We start from the raw sequence: 8,931 nt of genomic DNA, 5'->3' as shown, positions 1-8,931 counted from the left end.
TTCACACTAGAACTCTTTACATTTCATTTCCACACTGTGGTGTGAGTGTGCGGAGCAGGTACTTACATCATTCCTGCTTCAACAATAATACAATTGCTATCTTTTGAAGAACCTGATTATGGACTGAAGAGATGGCTCAGCAGCTAAGAGCACTGACTGATCTTCCAGGGGTCCTGAGTTCAATTCCCAGCAACCACATTTGCTCACAACCATCTGTAACGGGATCTCATATCCTCTTCTGGTGTGTCTGAAGATAGCACCAGTGTACTTATATACATAAAATAAATAAACTAAGAAAAAGGAATCTGACTAACCTGTTATAGACTGATATCATCTCAAAATAATTCTGAATTTGGGTCTCTTTGGAAAGCGAGATTCCAGTCAATATTTTAATTGGTGAAAACTTTCTTCTCATCTAGGACTTCAACCAGAAGCCTATACACTGGACCTCTGTCCTCTGTGCGCAGACTGAGCACACAGTGGTGACCCCTGATGGCTCCTCTGGGCTGCTTTATTTAAGTGTTAGGAACATATGTGAAACTATTTTGTGTACTTGGAGTAACGTAATGCTTGTTAGCCATGAGGCAGCTCTAATATGAGTCAAACCCAACATGGTCTTTGCTATGCTAATGAACCAACCCCAATGTGGCAAAGAGATGTTACTGAGCCAGCAGGAAGTTGTGAATAAGGACAGACATCACAAAGCTTATAGGTCTGCTAGAATAAAACAAAAATTGGAAATGTATAGGGACCCCTAGAACAGCAAGGCCACACTCCCCAGGATGGGGCATCTCAAGGCTCTGTGCTGATACCCCTCTACAAGGGGACTTTGAGACTGGCCACCTTGTGGCTCTGGCTTCAGCGACCCTGAGTTTCTGGCTCCATTGCCTTGCCCACACATGCTTACTGTAAACAGCACTCGATTCAGGCTGACTCTCTAGGACCTTCTTGAACCTCCAACAGCGCCATCCTTCCAGCCTGCCACAGCCGAAGAACCTTAAGGCAGATGTAGATTGAACTTGCAAGCTCTTGAATCCATCTTACCAGAGAGGATTCCCCAGGGGATCCCTGTAGCATTATTTGCCTAAAACCATTCCCTGCTTGGTAAGATGTCTGTTTACTTAAGATCACTGTGGCTTTTTTTTTTTTTTTTTTTTTTTTAATAAGAATGTGGTATTGAAAGGAATGTTTGGGAAACCAAACCAAGCATTTTCGGAAGGCAATTCTCTTGGGTCTAGTACCTCATAGATCATTTCCTGTGCTTTCCACAGAATGAAAGAAATTCCTTGATTCAACATATCTTGCTACTTTACCTATTCGGAGAGCTAGTCATACTGCCTGAGGACCTTCTTCTGGTACGAAGTAGAGGAATGATCAACAGCAACTGAATTAACAAATACAATTATTTTTATCGGGACCATTACCATCCCCTTCAGGACCTAGACCTTTAGTTAGCATTTTCCAAGTCATTAAGAAACATTAGTAGTACCTGTGTATTTTCCTTTATAATTCTCAAGTTAATTGGCTCTCAGAAGATACACACTGACAACTTTTAAGGTGGCATTTTGAGTAAGAAGAACCGTCTCTCCAGCCATATGAAATGGAAGAGCTGAGTCACCACTTGCTTTGCATTCTGTACATTTCCATCATAAGGACAAGAGAATTTTTTTTTTCAAACTATGACTTCATTTTTTAAATTTTCACTGAGACAGCCAGTTTTGTTGAAGTTCCTAGCCAGATACTAACTAAATCCTGGTTTATAATGGAATCTGTACTCAGGGTGACCATGCGGTCTCCTGTGAGATGGCTAAGCAAAACACACATAAACTTCTAGTTTAAATATAATTAAATGGATATTCATGTATATCTGTGCTCTTTAGGACAGGAAAGGGATGTTTTAAAGGCATGACAACAGGGGAGTGGGAGCAGCAGAGATGGCAGTGAGTAGTTGAATGGGGACTGAACTGGGGCAGAATGGAAAGAAGCTACGATGTTGCTGTCTGCAGCCAACATTTTAAGAGCAGGATTTAAGAACCTCTGGAAAGAAGAGGAGGGATTAAACTGAAATGAAGACCATCTGAAACTTTAAACAGAGTGCATAAATCTAGAGGACTTTCCTGAGATGCAGTGCATGGATGACTTGAACAGACACCATGATCAAGGCAACTCTCATAAAGGACAACATTAACTGGGGCTGGCTTACAGGTTCAGAGGTTCAGCCCATTATCATCAAGGTGGGAGCATGGCAGCATCCAGGCAGGCATGGTGCAGGAGGAGCTGAGAGCTCTGCCCTTTCTTTTTTTTTTTTTAATGGTTTTTCGAGACAGGGTTTCTCTGTGTAGCCTTGGCTGTCCTGGAACTCACTTTGTAGACCAGGCTGGCCTCGAACTCAGAAATCCGCCTGCCTCTGCCTCCCGAGTGCTGGGACTAAAGGCGTGCGCCACCATGCCCGGCGAGCTCTGCCCTTTCATCTGAAAGCTGCTAGGAGAAGACTGACTTCCAGGCAGCTAGGAGGAGTGTCTTAAAGCCCACACCCACAGTGACACAGTTCCTCCAACAAGGCCACACCATCTAACAGTGCCACTCTCTGGGTCAAGCATATTCAAACCACCACACTCTCCTAGCTTAAAGGGTTTAGAGAGCATTAAAGAGGGGAGGAGGAATAAGGATCAGAGTAGATCCTGACACTGGAAAACAAGAGTGTAAAAGAAAATAAATGGGAGTGGCAGATGTTGTGCGCTGCCTTGATCCTCTTTGCCTAGGATGGTTGGTATATACTTATCTTCTCCTCTGTTTGCTTAGACAAGACTTTCCTTGTTGTTCTTGTTTCTAGAGAACTGTGTCTAAGTCAAAAGGCTTTTAGTGATCATATACACCATTGAGTTTCCGACCCTAATAGGTGTGCACTCAGACTTCATTTGGAAGCCAGTCTTAACCACATGACTAGAGCTTTCCATCAGCACGCTGGACAGTCACTCCCAAACAGAAAGCCAAGTCATGGAGTGTAAGACACCTGGGGAAAGGTCCAACTTAAAAAGCAAAGGCCCAGGTTAAATGCATACAAAAAGGAACTCAGAAAACAGAGGATACAGGAAAAAAAAAAAAAAGAACACTACTAAAACAAAAGTAGATATAATGAATCAGATGTAAAACAAGACATTTTATATATTCTAAGGATAATGTAAAGGATTGCATCTCCAGTCAGGAGCTGGGCAGGGTCACATGTGTTCATTTTGTAACAATCATTGTGTAAGAGAAGGGTAAGGAGTGAGGAGATGAGAGAACTAGTTACAGAAGAGCAACAGTTCCTGGCCTAAGCCCTTAAAGGCTCTATAGCATCTTCCAATGCCATCTGCCTGGGAACCAAGCCTAACACATGTAAGTTGGGTCTAGGGGTGGTGTGTAAACTACATCCAAAGCACAATACACAGTTAACACTACCAGGGCAGATGTGCTAAATTAGGAAGGGGGAAAAGTATTTTCAGCTGTGCTATTCTTGACAGAATAACACAGTGTATGTAACAGCCATTTATGAAGATAGCAAGGCTGTGATGGCTGAGCAAGGCAATGTCTCAAAGTAGAAGCACACATAGTGTGTGCCCCTGACGGTGTTTCTTTCTTCTCTTCTCACCTTGTATAAGACTACTTAACAGAGAATGTCGATTTGCTTCTTCAGTTGCAAGACTGCAAATTAAGACAAATACATTACAGATGGGATGCAGGGATCTCTGGTAAGAGTTTAACAATCCTATAATTTGGAATATTTGATCAAATAATAATCTTTGCCAGGGAATGAATTCTCCCCACTCCTTACCCTTCTCTTGTACAATTTGTGCATTAAATACAATGAGTACAACTGGATTAGCTCAGCACTGCGCCCATCTCTTTTGAAAAATCTGACATTTTAAATAGGTTTATTTAGTCTATGTCCTGACAGATCATGTAACCATAGGCAGGCCCCACTTGATATCTGCAATGTTTGTCCATGTCAGACACTGTCATTAATTACTGCCAAGTACTTACAGAAAGCTGAGCAAAGTTTCAAATGTTGGATGAGCCTTATTTCTTTTATTCCTCACAACATTACAAGGTTGGTAATAAGATCATGTTTATTTTATACCCAGAGTTTGTTTAGAGTGGCTGACAGTCGGCCATATAGAACACAAAGGAGCAATGGTGTTAGTGTTTGAGCCTGTGCAGGTCTGATCTCAGACTTGTCCACTCTGCCCTTGTACTGCATCATCTTTTATCATGGAAACTTGTGCACACACACAAACGCAGACTCTCACATGTGCCTACCAGCCCCAAGCACACAACCACATGCTCCAACTTTCTTGTTCTTTCTCTTCCTGCATTTTGTAAGCAAAAATTCACTGGAGTCTCATAAACCCAGGCAATGTCTAAGAAACATTTGCTCATGTGAGGCTAATACTACACTCCCATTAGGCTGAAGAATCTTCTCTCACATACACCAGAAGCAGAGTGAGGTCATTCTGCCAGGAGGACATGTCACATATTATTGGCCACTCTAACAATTGCATACCTAACTTGAGCCCAGTGAAAAATACACAAACCAATAGACAGATCAACCCCAACTACTGCATGCACCACACTGCCTCCTTAATTACTGAATTCTTGGTAAATAAAATTCCTAAATGAAAACAGCCTAGATATTCATCAACTGAAGAATGGATAATGGAATGGCATTTTATTTACCCAANGCCATAGTGTTCATCTGTTAAGTAAAATAAAATTATGAAATTTGCAGGAAAATGATTGGCATTAGAAACAANCACCCTGAGGGAGGAATNCAGACCAAGAAAGACAAACACTGCATTTCTCTAAAATGCCAGTGTTAGCTTCAGTCATGTGTGCTTCATTCAGAATACCCACAGGAGTTAGGTGGCTAATAAGGGACCAGGAAGGAAGAAGAGGTTTTCAAGGAAGGGAAAGCAGAGTGTTGTAAAGGGAGAAACAGGAAAGTAGAATAGCATCAAGTGGGGGGCGGGGAACTACTGTAGGCTGCTAGGAAAGCAGCTAGACTGTTCCTTGGAGGGGCACCTGACAGATCTGGTAGAGCTTAAAAATCCTCCTCCTGTNTTNACNTTGTCAGCTGGGAGACTTCCTGGATCAGAGAGGGAGACAGAACAGTCTGAGACCTTCAGACTCTAAGCTGGTTATGTGGTTTAAGTTCTTTAACTTCCCTGAATCCCAGTGGCCTCCTCCCCTGTAAGAAGGATGACACTATGTGGCTGTCGGTTTGGGAGCCTTGTCCTTCAGAAACTGTAATGCTCTCTTCTGTTTTTACACCTTCTCACCTGTACTGTTGATTCTAAGGTGTGGCTTCAAGACTTCTGTGTGCTCTCTCCTTGTTANCAGCCACCCNCTCCCCACCTTTCTCTTAANCCATGTCTCTCCAGGTTCCAGCCCAGTCTCCTACATTCCAATCTCAATGCTGTGTATTTCCACTTAGCCATGCTGCTACTGCATTTTGTAGTTAGCCAGCAGAAAGCCAAGTGGTTATTTCTCCCCTAAATTGCCTCCTGGNTTCACCTTACACATGCTCAAAGTTCAGAGTCACCTTTAAGATTATTTTGCTTCTGTTCAGTTGTCAAATGCGGTGGACTTCTCCTTCAGAATGTCTTTGGTCTGAGCAAGAGTAGTAACCCAGGGGTTTATAATAATTGTGTTAAGTTTTCTTTTTAAAAGAGTAACAGATTTATTTCCTTTAGACTCATTATTTAAAAACCTGAAATGAAGGCATTTCTGTTCCCTAGTGTTAACCTCNTGACTGCTGTGCCTTTCCAGTTTCTCTCTTTCCAGAATCTGTACACAACTTCCAAATGAGCACTTGCTTCCCCTGTAAGAAATGAAACAGTAGCGAACACTCACATGCAGTACAAACACCTTAAGCTTATCCCTGTCCAGCTGACAAATACACAAATAAATGTGACAGACTGGGGTTATTTTATTTGGCTTTGACAATTATGCAGGGGTGGGGAAGGCGGTTGTCACCCCTAATCTACTCTTATGACTGCAGGCCTGGCTACCTCCCCAATGCTGTACCCACATACTTGCTGTTTTTCCTGGTCATGTCCTCATGGTTCTTCCCCTTCATGGTCCTCCCTCCTTCCTCCTCCCTAGTCTTTCTTCCTCCAACCTGGTCACTCCAAACNCACCTACCAATAATCCCTCCAGTATTTGGCTATAGNCAATTTCATTTAACCAATAGTTTTAAATCAAGGAACAAGGTTTGGACAACGAAAGCTTATAAACCTGAGATGTCACTTGAAGGCCTAGACCCTTCAATATAGAATTTAGCATTACACCATATAGCAACAGACTAAATCTCAACTCTGTGAGCAGCCTGCCACATACAGACTCCTCAAATCTCTTTTTAGTCTGTTGCTCAGTCCTAGAACATGCCTGGCTCCCCTGACCATGAGCACANACCTTCTTCTTTCTTTCCATATGCTTTGTCCCAGCCNACCAACACTCNTTAGACCTGTTTGGTAGAATTAGTGGATCTCTAGACTGCTGTATCCACTTTTCTTTCTGAACTCCAAACCATGTAGTTTGCTGTTGATGCTAATAGTTTTGATCATATAACTAGAGTATGGATTCTTGAAAGGAAGTATTCCTAAATTGTAAACATTCTTCAAATGTATAAATACNGAGTTAATCTTTTCTACCAGGGGAAGGGCTGTGCTTTCTTATTCCTGCAAAATCATAGACTTATATGTCTTTATGTTTCCTAACCTAATTATATAAATGTGTCATTTGGGAATTGGAGATCTCTATAGGGACCCAAAACTGTTAGGAGACATTTTCAAATCAACATGGAACAAGATGCTGAAGAACACATAGCTAGCTTCCAGAGTACAGAATAGAAACAATGAATTAAGTGTTCACACCAGAAGGTCNTAGGTTTCCAAACCTCTTTGATAATTCACTGTGCTCTAGGTAGGACAAATCTTTGATAATTGTTCCTTACAAAGAATAGGCTGGGGAGATAGCTTAGTTGGTAACATNTTTGCTGTTNAAGCNTGAGGATCTGAAGTCAACACCAGGACTCATGTAAAAATACCATGTGTGCTAATGATCACGTGTAATCCAAGCACCAGGGAGACAGAGAAAGGTGCCTCCCTGGCCAGCCAGCCTGCCCCAGTCACTGAGCCCCAGGTTCTTCCAGTGAGAGACTTTGTTCAAAGGAAGTGGGCAAGTGTTCCTGAGGATGACACCTGAGACAATCCTCTATCCTACACACACACACACACACACACACAGACACAGGCACAAACTCAGAAGCATGCACACAAAAGTCTTAGAATCAAGCTAGGTTTACATTTTAATCTGGCCACTTCTTAATTTTTGTAGAATTNCCCCCCCCCCAACACACACAGGCACAAATCAGAAACATACACACAAAAGTCTTAGAATCAAGCTAGATTTCCATTTTAATCTGGCCACTTCTTAATTTTTGAAGAAATAACTATCATGTCCTCTCATCTGTGAAATGTTGATAGCTTTTCCACCTCATGACGAAATGGAACTGGTAAAATGGTACATGCATAAAGCAAGTGGAATATAGATGTTCTGGGCCAGCATGGAAAATTAAATACCCTAAGTTATCAGTTTGAAGGTTTTGGTTTATTTTCTTAGTAATGCTTATATTTTAATGCATGATTTTTAAAAATTAAGTAAATGCATCATGTGAAATTTTTAATTCTTTCCCTCCTGGGTATTACAAATACTTGGGTGGTGTCAAGCATTACTTAAGGGTCCACCCATTAATTTTTAAACTCATTTCTTTGGAAAAACTTATTACTGAAAATAAAGTCTTTAGAAAGTGAAAGCTGAGACTAATTGGTGTTCCTTAACTGGGTGATAAGATGGAGTTTTTTTGTTTATTTTGTTTTTCGAGACAGGGTTTCTCTGCATACCCTTGGCTGCCCTGGAACTCACTCTGTAGACCAGGCTGGCCTGGAACTCAGAAATCTGCCTGCCTCTGCCTCCCAAATGGTAGGATTAAAGGCATGTGCCACCACTGCCTTGCCAATAAGATAGTTTTGGACACTTTGCTGAGCTCACTGTTCTATCTAGCTATAAAGCTATGATCTTTATTTAACGCACATGTTAAGAACTCTTTCAGTGGTTTATGAGTGATCCCTATCTGGTTTTGACTCAGCTACCTACAGCAGGGCAGAAAAAAGTTGTGAATGAGGTCATAGAGAGCTCTCAGGGAATAAATGAAGGTCCAGGTGACACCACTTCTGACACTGCTGGGCCCTGACAGGCTAGTGGCACATAAGGAAGTAAGAATCAAGTATTTAACAACTATGACGAGAAACATACTTGATAGTTATAAAACACTCTACGTTTGTGAGACTTAAGCCTCTGGATGTTTTTAAGAAACGGCCGTATTGAGGTCAAGTTAACTTGGAACATCAAAACCCAGGCTGGCCTTGAACTCTACCTTCCAAGTTTAGAGGCATGAGTCGCTAGGGTATGATGTAAACTCCAGAACCCTTAAATACTGTTAGATTTCAACAAACACCTATAAAGAAACCCTTTCCTGTAATCTCGGTAACAGGAAAACACGGTGGTGCTTGGGTAACTAAGCAAGCATGAATCAGAAGAAAACACTTGCTAAAAACCAGTTTGCTCTTCAAAAGCTCACAATAACCAATAAAGAACCTTAAGAAAGCTTTAGGAATGATTATCAGTATAAGGTATGACAAACACTCCTACAGCTGGTCTACCATTGAAGGCTGAATTTCTGTTGAGGGATTTTACCAGTCATGTAAAACAACTATAGGAATAGGGAATTCAGAGTGGGACACTGCTAACCAGATGCAGACACACAAAGGGGAACACTTTGGGGCTTTTTACATGAGGACCTGTGGCAACTTACCTCTGCTTCCTCCCACC

The sequence above is a fragment of the Mus pahari genome, chromosome 5 (assembly GCF_900095145.1).
Source record: "Mus pahari chromosome 5, PAHARI_EIJ_v1.1, whole genome shotgun sequence".
NCBI lineage: Eukaryota > Metazoa > Chordata > Mammalia > Rodentia > Muridae > Mus > Mus pahari.
This window is presented reverse-complemented; position numbering follows the sequence as displayed.